This window comes from Nanorana parkeri, unplaced genomic scaffold (assembly GCF_000935625.1).
Source record: "Nanorana parkeri isolate BGI_ZX_2015 unplaced genomic scaffold, ASM93562v1 scaffold246, whole genome shotgun sequence".
In the NCBI taxonomy this organism is placed as follows: domain Eukaryota; kingdom Metazoa; phylum Chordata; class Amphibia; order Anura; family Dicroglossidae; genus Nanorana; species Nanorana parkeri.
Genome location: NW_017306514.1, coordinates 1,389,892 through 1,399,655, shown reverse-complemented (window position 1 = coordinate 1,399,655; position 9,764 = coordinate 1,389,892).

The window sequence follows — 9,764 nt, the reverse complement described above, 5'->3', positions numbered from 1 at the left end:
TGACGTATCCGACAATATAAGTGCGGAGCCTTTGATTGTCGTCCTGTAAATCGGTGACACGAGTAGACAGGGTCTCCACTCTTTGGGTGAGGGTCATCACCAGTGCTGTGAGTTCCGCTGGGTCCATGTTTTCCTTTCTTTAGGGTTCAGTCAATCTGTCACAACACAAGCGGATAGCTGGGGACTGGACCTCAACTGCGGAACAATTCAGGAGTAGGCTTAATGGGATTGGATCAGTCAGACGGCTCCCTAATACACTCAGTGCGATGGGGAGCCGTTCCACATCATGTATCCCGGCCTATCCCTACGGTAGATTAAATACCACAGCTCAATGCATTAATGAGAAGGTAACCTCATCTTGACCATGTCTACATTCCTAAATGTATTGAGTTATTGCCAGCTCAGTCTGTCCCTTGTCTTTCTATTAGGACAAAGGCCTGCTACACAGACACATCTAAAAGGAAATAAATATTTAAAAAAATATATATTTTTAGGTAAGATGTATGAATAGAAACACATAATAAACATATAGGGCAGTTTTCTCAAATTTGACTGCAGAAGTGGAAATCCAGCACAGTACTATGTCTGAGTAAGCATTAGGTGGGGATAAAGCACACAATGGTTCCTCACACCCGTGAATCCCTTTCAACGGAAATTGCTGCAGTTTGAGACATGCTTGAATATCTTGTTGGAACAAGTCATCTGTTGTCGAAATGTTTTTATGGCGTATCCAGGTAACATCATGTCTGGCCATGAACAGGTTTACTTTGTGGCTTCTAAGTACATCTAAGGTGACACTCATGTTACATCATTGTGCATATAATCTTTGAACATGTTCCGTTGGTGACAAAGCATGCAGATTGCTAGCAATAAAAAAAGAAAGACAATGAGGTGAGATTTCATCATCAAAGTGCTGAGAGCGCACAGTCATATATCATGACGTGATACAACTGGGAAAAGTTAAGGACTAGAATTTGGGGCTCCCACACAGTCTACATCACCATTATGAGACATCACTGGGCTTGGCACCTACGGAGAATTTACCAAAGCTGTAAAGTGTGGCTTGTCTGAAGTCCCTTACCAGACAATGATGACAGTATAGAACTAGGATACGACATGTACATGTATGTGCGTCTATGTTCTTGGAAAGACGATGCAGCTCCTATATTACAGCAACTTTAAGAAAGAACTCCGGGGGGGAATTGTATTAACCATTGTCGTGGGGCTACCCCATGCACTGCAAGGGTGAACTGCTTGTTTGTGTCCGAGTGCTAAAAAAAAAAAGTTAAACTTCATTCCAGCTAGCTTGTTCTTAGACCAGTCCCTGGAACCTCTCTCTCCCTTCTCTGCAGCAGTCTCAGAATCCTTGTGCCATCACGTTCCATACAAGTGTAGATGTAAAGACGCAGAGGAGGAATCCATATGTGCAGCAGAGGATGAGACAGGCTTCAGTGACCGGAGAAGTGGGGCGTCTCAGCAATTTGGGTGAGTATAATTTTTTTTAGCACCTGGACAAAAACTAACAGCTAAACCTTGTAGTGCTGGGGTAGCCCTACCGCAAGGGTTGATAACATTTTTCCCCAGAGTTCTTTCAAATTTCAGACAGCATGCTATGAACTATGAGACTCATCAGTCCTATCCATATGTAAAGTAGATTTAAATCCTAATTAGTCAACATTTAGTTTGTTTAAGCACTATGTATCATAAACTACTGCCTTAGTTTTCCTATAAATACTTATTTTACCATTCTTTGATTTGATTTCATAGGGACACTTATTTCCTCCAGCCTTTTTCAGCCATTTGCTGTCTACATGCATTTGCTCCAATGTTGGCTGCACATCATTTATCTAGAGTAGTTTACTGACAGTGATAACTAGGGATGCACCGATACCAGATCAGATACCAGAGCCAATACTTGACATTTTCATGAGAACTACCAGGGTTGCAGAGGTTGCAGCTGGGACCTGGCTCTGACGCTCCACCACTATCCTGAAATCATTAGTCTGTATTGTTTTAGAAAAACTGTCACATGACAATAAACAAAAATGTATCAGTACTTGTATCTGTAAGTACTTGGACAAGTATAAGTACTTGTACTCAGTATCTGTGCATCCCTTTATATACGTTTATAAAAAAAAAATAAAAAATAAAACAGAGATGTACAAATCCCAGGAGCTCCGTGTGCTCCTTACAAATGACAGCTGCCTCCTAACTTGTGAATTTTTCTCTAGTCTTGAAGCTGCAAAAAGTATCTGTACTTGTACCGAGTACTGTACTTGGTATCGGTGCATCCCTAGTGATAACAGTTAACCTTGTATGCACAATGTGTGTCGGCATGGCCGCTTTTAGGGTTGTCACCCTATAACTGGAAATGCCTGCACAAGGCTTTTGGCAGGGTTACTAATTATTATTTTGATAAAAGCTGCATAAGTAAGAAGACCACTTTTGGAATGACATCGCATTTGAAGATTATATGAGATTTGAAGCGTTCTGGCCGCCATATAAATCTGCAATTGACACATCCGGAAATGTGCCTGGTCCTCTGCTGCTCTCTGTGGTTCCCGTAGCCAGCTGCTATGCCACTGAAGGGCACAGTACTGATGTGGGGTCCAGCAGATAGAACTACGTTGTGCAGCAGGGGACCAGGCATCCAACACACCCAGAAGTGTGCTTTGTATGCAGAGTGTCTTCAACATAGTGAAGACAGGAGTCACATGCTACCACACAGGTAAGTATCAATGATGTTATGTAACAGGGAACTATTTTCTAATGATTCTAAAAAATCATGGTGACTGGTATGCTTTAAATAAAAACCTGCAAGATAAAGTTTGAGCATCTCTTATATTTATCCAATATACACTTGAATGAATATAATTGAATGTTGCACATAAATATAGATAATTTTCTAAAGAACATGACATATAAGGTAAAAAATAGAGGTGAGATGACACCGATATGACACAACGCAGAAAAACAGTCCAAAAATATCCTTAGTTTTTTCATCATACAACCCTAAGGCAATAAATGGTCTACAAGAGTGGCATTGTATTCATTCCTATAACTTACTTGGAGAATCTGCAGATAAACTGGAAACTTTATTCTGAAACAACTAAAATCCTGAAATACCCCAGGCGATACATACTACAGTATAAGATGTTTTCATCCAGCATTTGTTCTGTGTTTAGTTTTCTCTTTTTAGAACTTGGTAAACTTAAAGTGACACTAAACTCAGGAGTTATATCTTCAAAATACTTTCAAGTACCTTAATTATTAACAAAAATGTATCGTATCTGTGCATCCCTCCTGCGATGGACTACAGTCTCAGGTTAAGTTTACTAATTTGTATTGGTATTGAGATTGTAGTCCATCGTGTGAGCAATGCTGTACACAAGTGATACACAAACAGGATACATTTTTGTATCTTAAATTCTAAAAAAAATTATGTATAGCTTCTTCCTCTAGACTTCCTCTGCTGCACAAAGTTCCAAAATGAAATGCTACACATCTTATATTGCAAATTTATGAAGTTAAAAAACTACTGTTCATAGGATGCAGGATGAGATGCATAAGTTGTCGGTGGCCTTGTTTCATCCATAACCATTCAATCCATAACCATTCAATGCTAATCTTAATATTTCCCATATAAACTGCCTAGCCAAAAAAAAAGTCACAAACTAATATTTTGCTGGACCACCTTTAGCTTTGATTACAGCACACATTCAGGGTCGGTGCAAGGATTTTTTTCCTACACAGTGTGGCAACAACTATGTGATCTCCCTTCCTGTGTCCAGATTCTGAGTGGCCAGTGCACGCTGATGGCACAGGTGTGCACAGCCTTTAAAATAAAGGTGTTGGGAAGGGCTCAGGACTCCACCTGGGAGACAGGAAAGCTCCATCCAGGAGTCAGAGTGGAGTCCAGTGCAGCAGGGTGCTGCGGATTGAAAAAAACCCCAGTGTGCAGGTTAGCACACAACTGTGGCTGTCTGGAGGTACAGACAGTGGGCTGAGGCCAGAGCAGCACTGCTGCAAATGCAAAGCCAGGAGGCTGGATGGGCAGGTGCTGCCATGAGATGCTAAAGAACCCCTGCGAGGGTAATTACTTTATGTTTGTGAACTTTTGTTTAAATAAAAGTAGGCAGGAAGCCCTGGAAAGAACATGTTTGCGAGTGGACTCGGTCCTTAATGCGCTACCATTTGGAGCTAATCCCCACAACAGGCAAAGGTGCATTTTCCGCCCCCCGGCACCCTCAGGCAGTCTTATGGTAGTGCTAGCCCGGCAAAGACATCCCATAAAGCAGCACTCCAAAAGTAATAGGAGATCTGTGATATCCATGTTACAGGTCAAACCAAATATCTCAGAAGCATTTAGAAAAAAGGAAGACCATCAGCTAGTAGTGCTCTACTAGCAATGCCACCCCAAATAGTTTACTGTGGAGCACTCCAATACAAAGACACCCCCCAAAGTGTACCATTCCAGAAAGCATAATGAAGATGTCCATGTTACAGCTCGCACTAAACATATCCAGAATTTGGGAAAAGAATGACCATCATCTACTGAAGCCCTATATGTAAAGCCAGAGGCATTGAGACCCCACGCCTATTACCATGGAGCACCCCAATACAAGGACAACCCCCCCCCCCCTCAGATCTTCACTAAAGATAGCATAACTAACAGCACTGACCGCCAATGTAACGAAAGTATTCGCACTGACCACCAACGTAACTAAGGTATTCACACTGACAGCCAATGTAACTAAATTATTCACACTGACTGCCATATGGGTAAAGTTTCACAACTAGTCATACATCCACATAAGTCTTTACCAATATCACCAAGGATCAATAATTGTATCAGCTACACCATTCACATGTGTTTATATATTGAATCAAACAGGTAGGTGCCTCATAAACACGGGGGTCAGTTAGATCCCAGGTGAGATAATTTTTCATGGTCTTTGAATGCTGCACCAATGACCTTTTTCCAAATGATCCAAATGGTTTCTACAGCGTGTTCAGTTCCTTATCCAAGCACTGTTATGCAGAACTTGGATAAGCTGCAGCAGATTCACTGAATGCTTCGGCTGCATGGTGCTAAGCAATATGGTTGAGGATAATATGTTTGACTAATAAATGCCATTTCCCAACAAATATTTGGTGTCCTCAACCACCAAAACATTAAATTGTAGGTTCCACACCTGAATTGTGATTTCCTCCATCGGGGGTTCAGGCCCTTTTCTCCAGAGCTGCCAGGTCTGCCCACAGTTTCACATTCAACTATGTTCTATTCTATAATGGCCTTGTATACTTTCAGGAGGACAGTAATTAATACAGCCTTATATCACTCAGGAAACTACACGTCACAGCATGCCCTCATTGTCCCTGTACACCCCCCATACAATGAGGGCATTGTCGGCTCTCCTGAAATAGAGCAATATCCTGCAGGTGGTCATATATTAAATCATCCAGGTAGATGCCCCATAAACTGGGGGTCACATAGTGCCCAGGTGAGGTATCTTTTATTATGAACCTATGCATGAACCTTTTTAAAGCATCCATACCGATTCTGCAACTTCAAACAGTGCCACCTAGTGGCCACAACATGTAAAATGAAATAGCGCATACAGAGAAGATTAAAATGCAATCCTGCAGGTGTTCATTTATTATATCATCCAGGTAGATGCCCCATAAACTGGGGGTCACTTAGTTCCCAGGTGAGATATCTTGTATGATTTATTGTGTATGAATGCTGCAATAAGGACCTTTTTTTTCCCAATGAATCCATACAGTTTCTGCAGTTTAGGGTTGCACTGCACTTCAAACAGTGACACCTAGGGGTCACAGATCATCAGGTGAATTAGAGCATACACTATTTTTTGAAGTGAAGAATGGATGCTAACCTATGGGAAGGGTTGTTGCTCAAAGTCAAAGAAGGAAGAAAACTGAATCCCAAAGAGAGACAGAAATGTTGAGGTTGTTATATAAAATGAGGGATCTTTATAAAAGAAAATTGCCGATTTGGTGGAACAATGGTAAATTCAAGAAATATTTGGAAAGTAACATACAGTATGTCCACAGGGACTAGAGATTCAGATTCTTCCCACCATTAGGGACCTTATGAATGATTTTAGGGCAAAACGGGAAGAAAATTTAGAGAACTTACAGTATGTTCTTAATTATGATGATTCTGTTGATGAGCCACCATGAAGATCAACTAGATCTGGCTAATATCTCTAGTGGCTTTTAAAGGAGAATTATGGGATGAGGGAAATACACTCATAATTAGAGCTGTTGTGTGACACTGTACCTGTCACGTGTCAGCTTTATTGATCGAGAACTGAGCGATCACAAACCGCGGATCGCTCAGTTCACGATCTTCTCTCTGTAGAGAGTGGTGACTGACAGTCATCACCACTGCAGGGATCCCCCCCACCTCTCCGGTTCTCCAGTGCCCACAGAAAGGACAGACAGGGGAGGGGGCGGGCACAGCTGGCTCAGCCTTTAGAGAGGAAAAGCCAGCTGTCAATCAGGTAGCGGGGAGGATCCTGACAATATTATCACGATCCATCCTGGATGCAGCGTGGCTCTGCGTTGTAAGCATATAGAGGGCAATAGCCTGCTATATGCAGAGTTTTGGGTCACAGGAGGACATTAGTATAAGATACTTGAATGCATTTTTAAGATTTATATCCAGAGTTTAGTGTCACTGTAAGGTCCCACATTTTAACAAATTGTTGGAACTGTATGGGGCCTATACAGTCTATACATCTATGACTAAGCCCTAACAGGTGAAATGCGTAAGATCTGCATGTGGGGAGAGAATCAGTGTGTATTTTTTTTGCATCATAAATAAATAAACAAAGATTTATTGAACTCTTGAAACTTGGAACTAGAGTATACTAATGTTTCTGATCAAATTCACAATATCTGCCAAAGACACTGGCATATTTTATTGATATTGCGGTGAGGAAACATATTCCCACGACTGCTGGTATTACATATAAGAGGGCTAGATCAATTAGGGACCTCCAGGTATATATCTTCTTAGGGAAATAGGAGAAAATTGGAAAGCAAATTGAACCAGGTGGAAGGAGGTGTGTGACTACTGACAATTCCTAATTGGTAGAACTCTAAAGTGTAATGAATCTACTGACTGTGAGACCTCAGGGGTGGTAAAGATTTTGATCTGCACCTTTTATGTAGTCAAGAACATTAGAATGGTAAAAAAAATGCCTTTATGGCAAATTGTATCATATACAAACCTATAATCTTAGATCCCTGGTGGCGCGACATTTTGTTTTTGAACATAATGGGAAATGTGATGGGTTACACATGTGGGAAATTATGATAGAAAGGTCCTATAAAGAGAATTTAAATGGATATGGGAATCACAATTTACCTCTCCTCCTTGCCTTAACTGAAGTTTTAGTTTTAATTCAGTAACTTTCAGCTGTTATCTATAAAGACTAATATTGTGGTAAGAATATAGTATTTTAATTATTACAAATTTAAGCACCCATACCAGCTGTCCCATGTTCTCACGGGGATAAATGCTGTGTGGTTGAAATGGAATCTAAAGCAATTCTAATGGGATGGGCGTCCATATATTTCTATATAGGTTTCCCCAAGCTGTTCAGAGCCTGGGTTTTGATGTTTCTTCACTAAAAGGGAAAGAACATTTATCAAAACTGGAGAAGCTTTCATTTTGAAAGCCTATCTGAGCAAACTGTAGATAGAAGCTGAATGGTTACTATGGGCAACTGCTCCAGATTCTGTTTTTGCTCCAGTTTTGATAAATTCCCTCATGGTATTTAGAACCATAGACAATATATGTATTTATATATGCGTATGTCTTAGATTAAGGGCATCATATAATGTGGTGGTTTATGGCACACATGGAAATCTATATATTCAGCTCTCTCCTGTATGGGGTTTGTGAAAAAGGTTGGTACATGGTATATTTACAGTTCAGCCCACTTCCAAGATGGCATCTCCATGTTCTTATATACCCCCTTCCGCTTCTCATGATGATGTTTAGCCTACTGGACACCATTTGGATGCTTTATGATATATTAAGTGGGATTTGACTATTTTGCCCATGCATGATGATATCAGGCATGCACAGCTCTTTTCTAGATGGGGTGATATTTGACTTAGAGACTAATACAGGAGTGATCTGGGATAGATGAGTGAGCGAGGGGTGGGGGTGCATAGACACCATCTTTTGTAGTCTTTCCTCCTGTTTGTCAGGTGGATGTCCATCGGGTAGATATAAGTGACTGGTTGATTACCTGTCTTATTAACAATCTATCTCCTTAAACAGCTATTTACTGTGAATAATTGAATTGTGTACACTTAGGTTTATTGACTTTGTCTCTGTTGGGGTAGCGGGAAACACAGAGTTATTAATATTTTAAATAATAAAGTGGCTCTTTGTTATGTATTCGTTTGTGTCCCTTGTATTGCTTTTTTGTTACATACTTGAGATTGATGTTTACGTTGGTTTATTGCATGTTGTCCAAAAAGTGTTCCTAGGAAGTGTAGTTTTGTTCATTTGTATCACTATATACTTCAGATAGTGGGGGGTTTGCAAGCCCTTTAGTGTTTGTAAAAAAACTGCTTTTAGATATCTGTCTATACCTATCCTTCCCTTTCACCTGGATATTTGCTAAAGAGCCGCTGTCTTCTAGCTTCTGACATCCCATTTATGCTTGTTGGACAAGAACCGTGTATTTCTGTCCAAACCTGAGCTCATTCCTAGTCAGAAGCAAGGAACTCAGAAGGGCCCCCGGCAGTGTGGGTGTTTTAATCTCTCTCAGCACCTGCTACTGGCACTTTTATTGGACAGCTTGACCTGCATGTAAATGTGGAATAAAATATAAATTGGATAGAAGGGGAAATGCTCCGCACACCTTGCAGCAATCCAGGCCTAAGTAGACAATGGTGCTTGTAGTGATGAACATGGATGGCACCGTGCAGACACAATGTAGGAAGAGGAATCACCAGCACTCAGTAGAATAATCCATTTATTGGACATAGACGTCACACAATCACAAGAGCCAACGTTTCGAGACCACGCAGGGTCTCTTCATCAGGGCATAAAGAGTGCATAAAGAGTGCCCTGATGAAGAGACCCTGCGTGCTGGTGATTCCTCTTCCTACATTGAATAAAATATAAATACATTTTGCCAGCCCAGAGCTGATAGTATACAGACCCACATTCCATAATTATCTTAGGAGCTCGTTTTTTTATGACATTTTTTTTTTCTGCCAATTTGACAAACACATACTGTATACAGGTAGCCCTCGACTTACGCCAGGGTTAGGTTCCAGAAGGAATGGTTGCAAACAGAAAGCGATGTAAATTCAAACCCCGTACATAATGTAAGTCAATGGGAAGTGAGGGATTTACCTTCCAGGCCTCTCTCAAAAATGACATAAGTGACATAATATACTATATTTAAAGCTTTGAAATGAATGTTATGAATGCTCCAAGGGTACCCCGTGCCCCTAGTGTGGCTCTATGTGCCTCCATATCTCCAAGTGCACCCCTGTGCTTCTTCGTATCTCCAAGTGTACCCTTGTGCTCCGTCCTATCTCTAAGTGTACCTATGTGCTCCTCCATATCTCCAAGTTTACCTCCTGTGCTCCTCTGTATCTCCAAGTTTACCCTGTGCTCCTCCATATCTCCAAGTGTACCCCTGTGCGCCTCTGTATGTCCAAGTTTAACCCTGTGGTCCTTCGTATCTCCAAGTTTAACCCTGTGC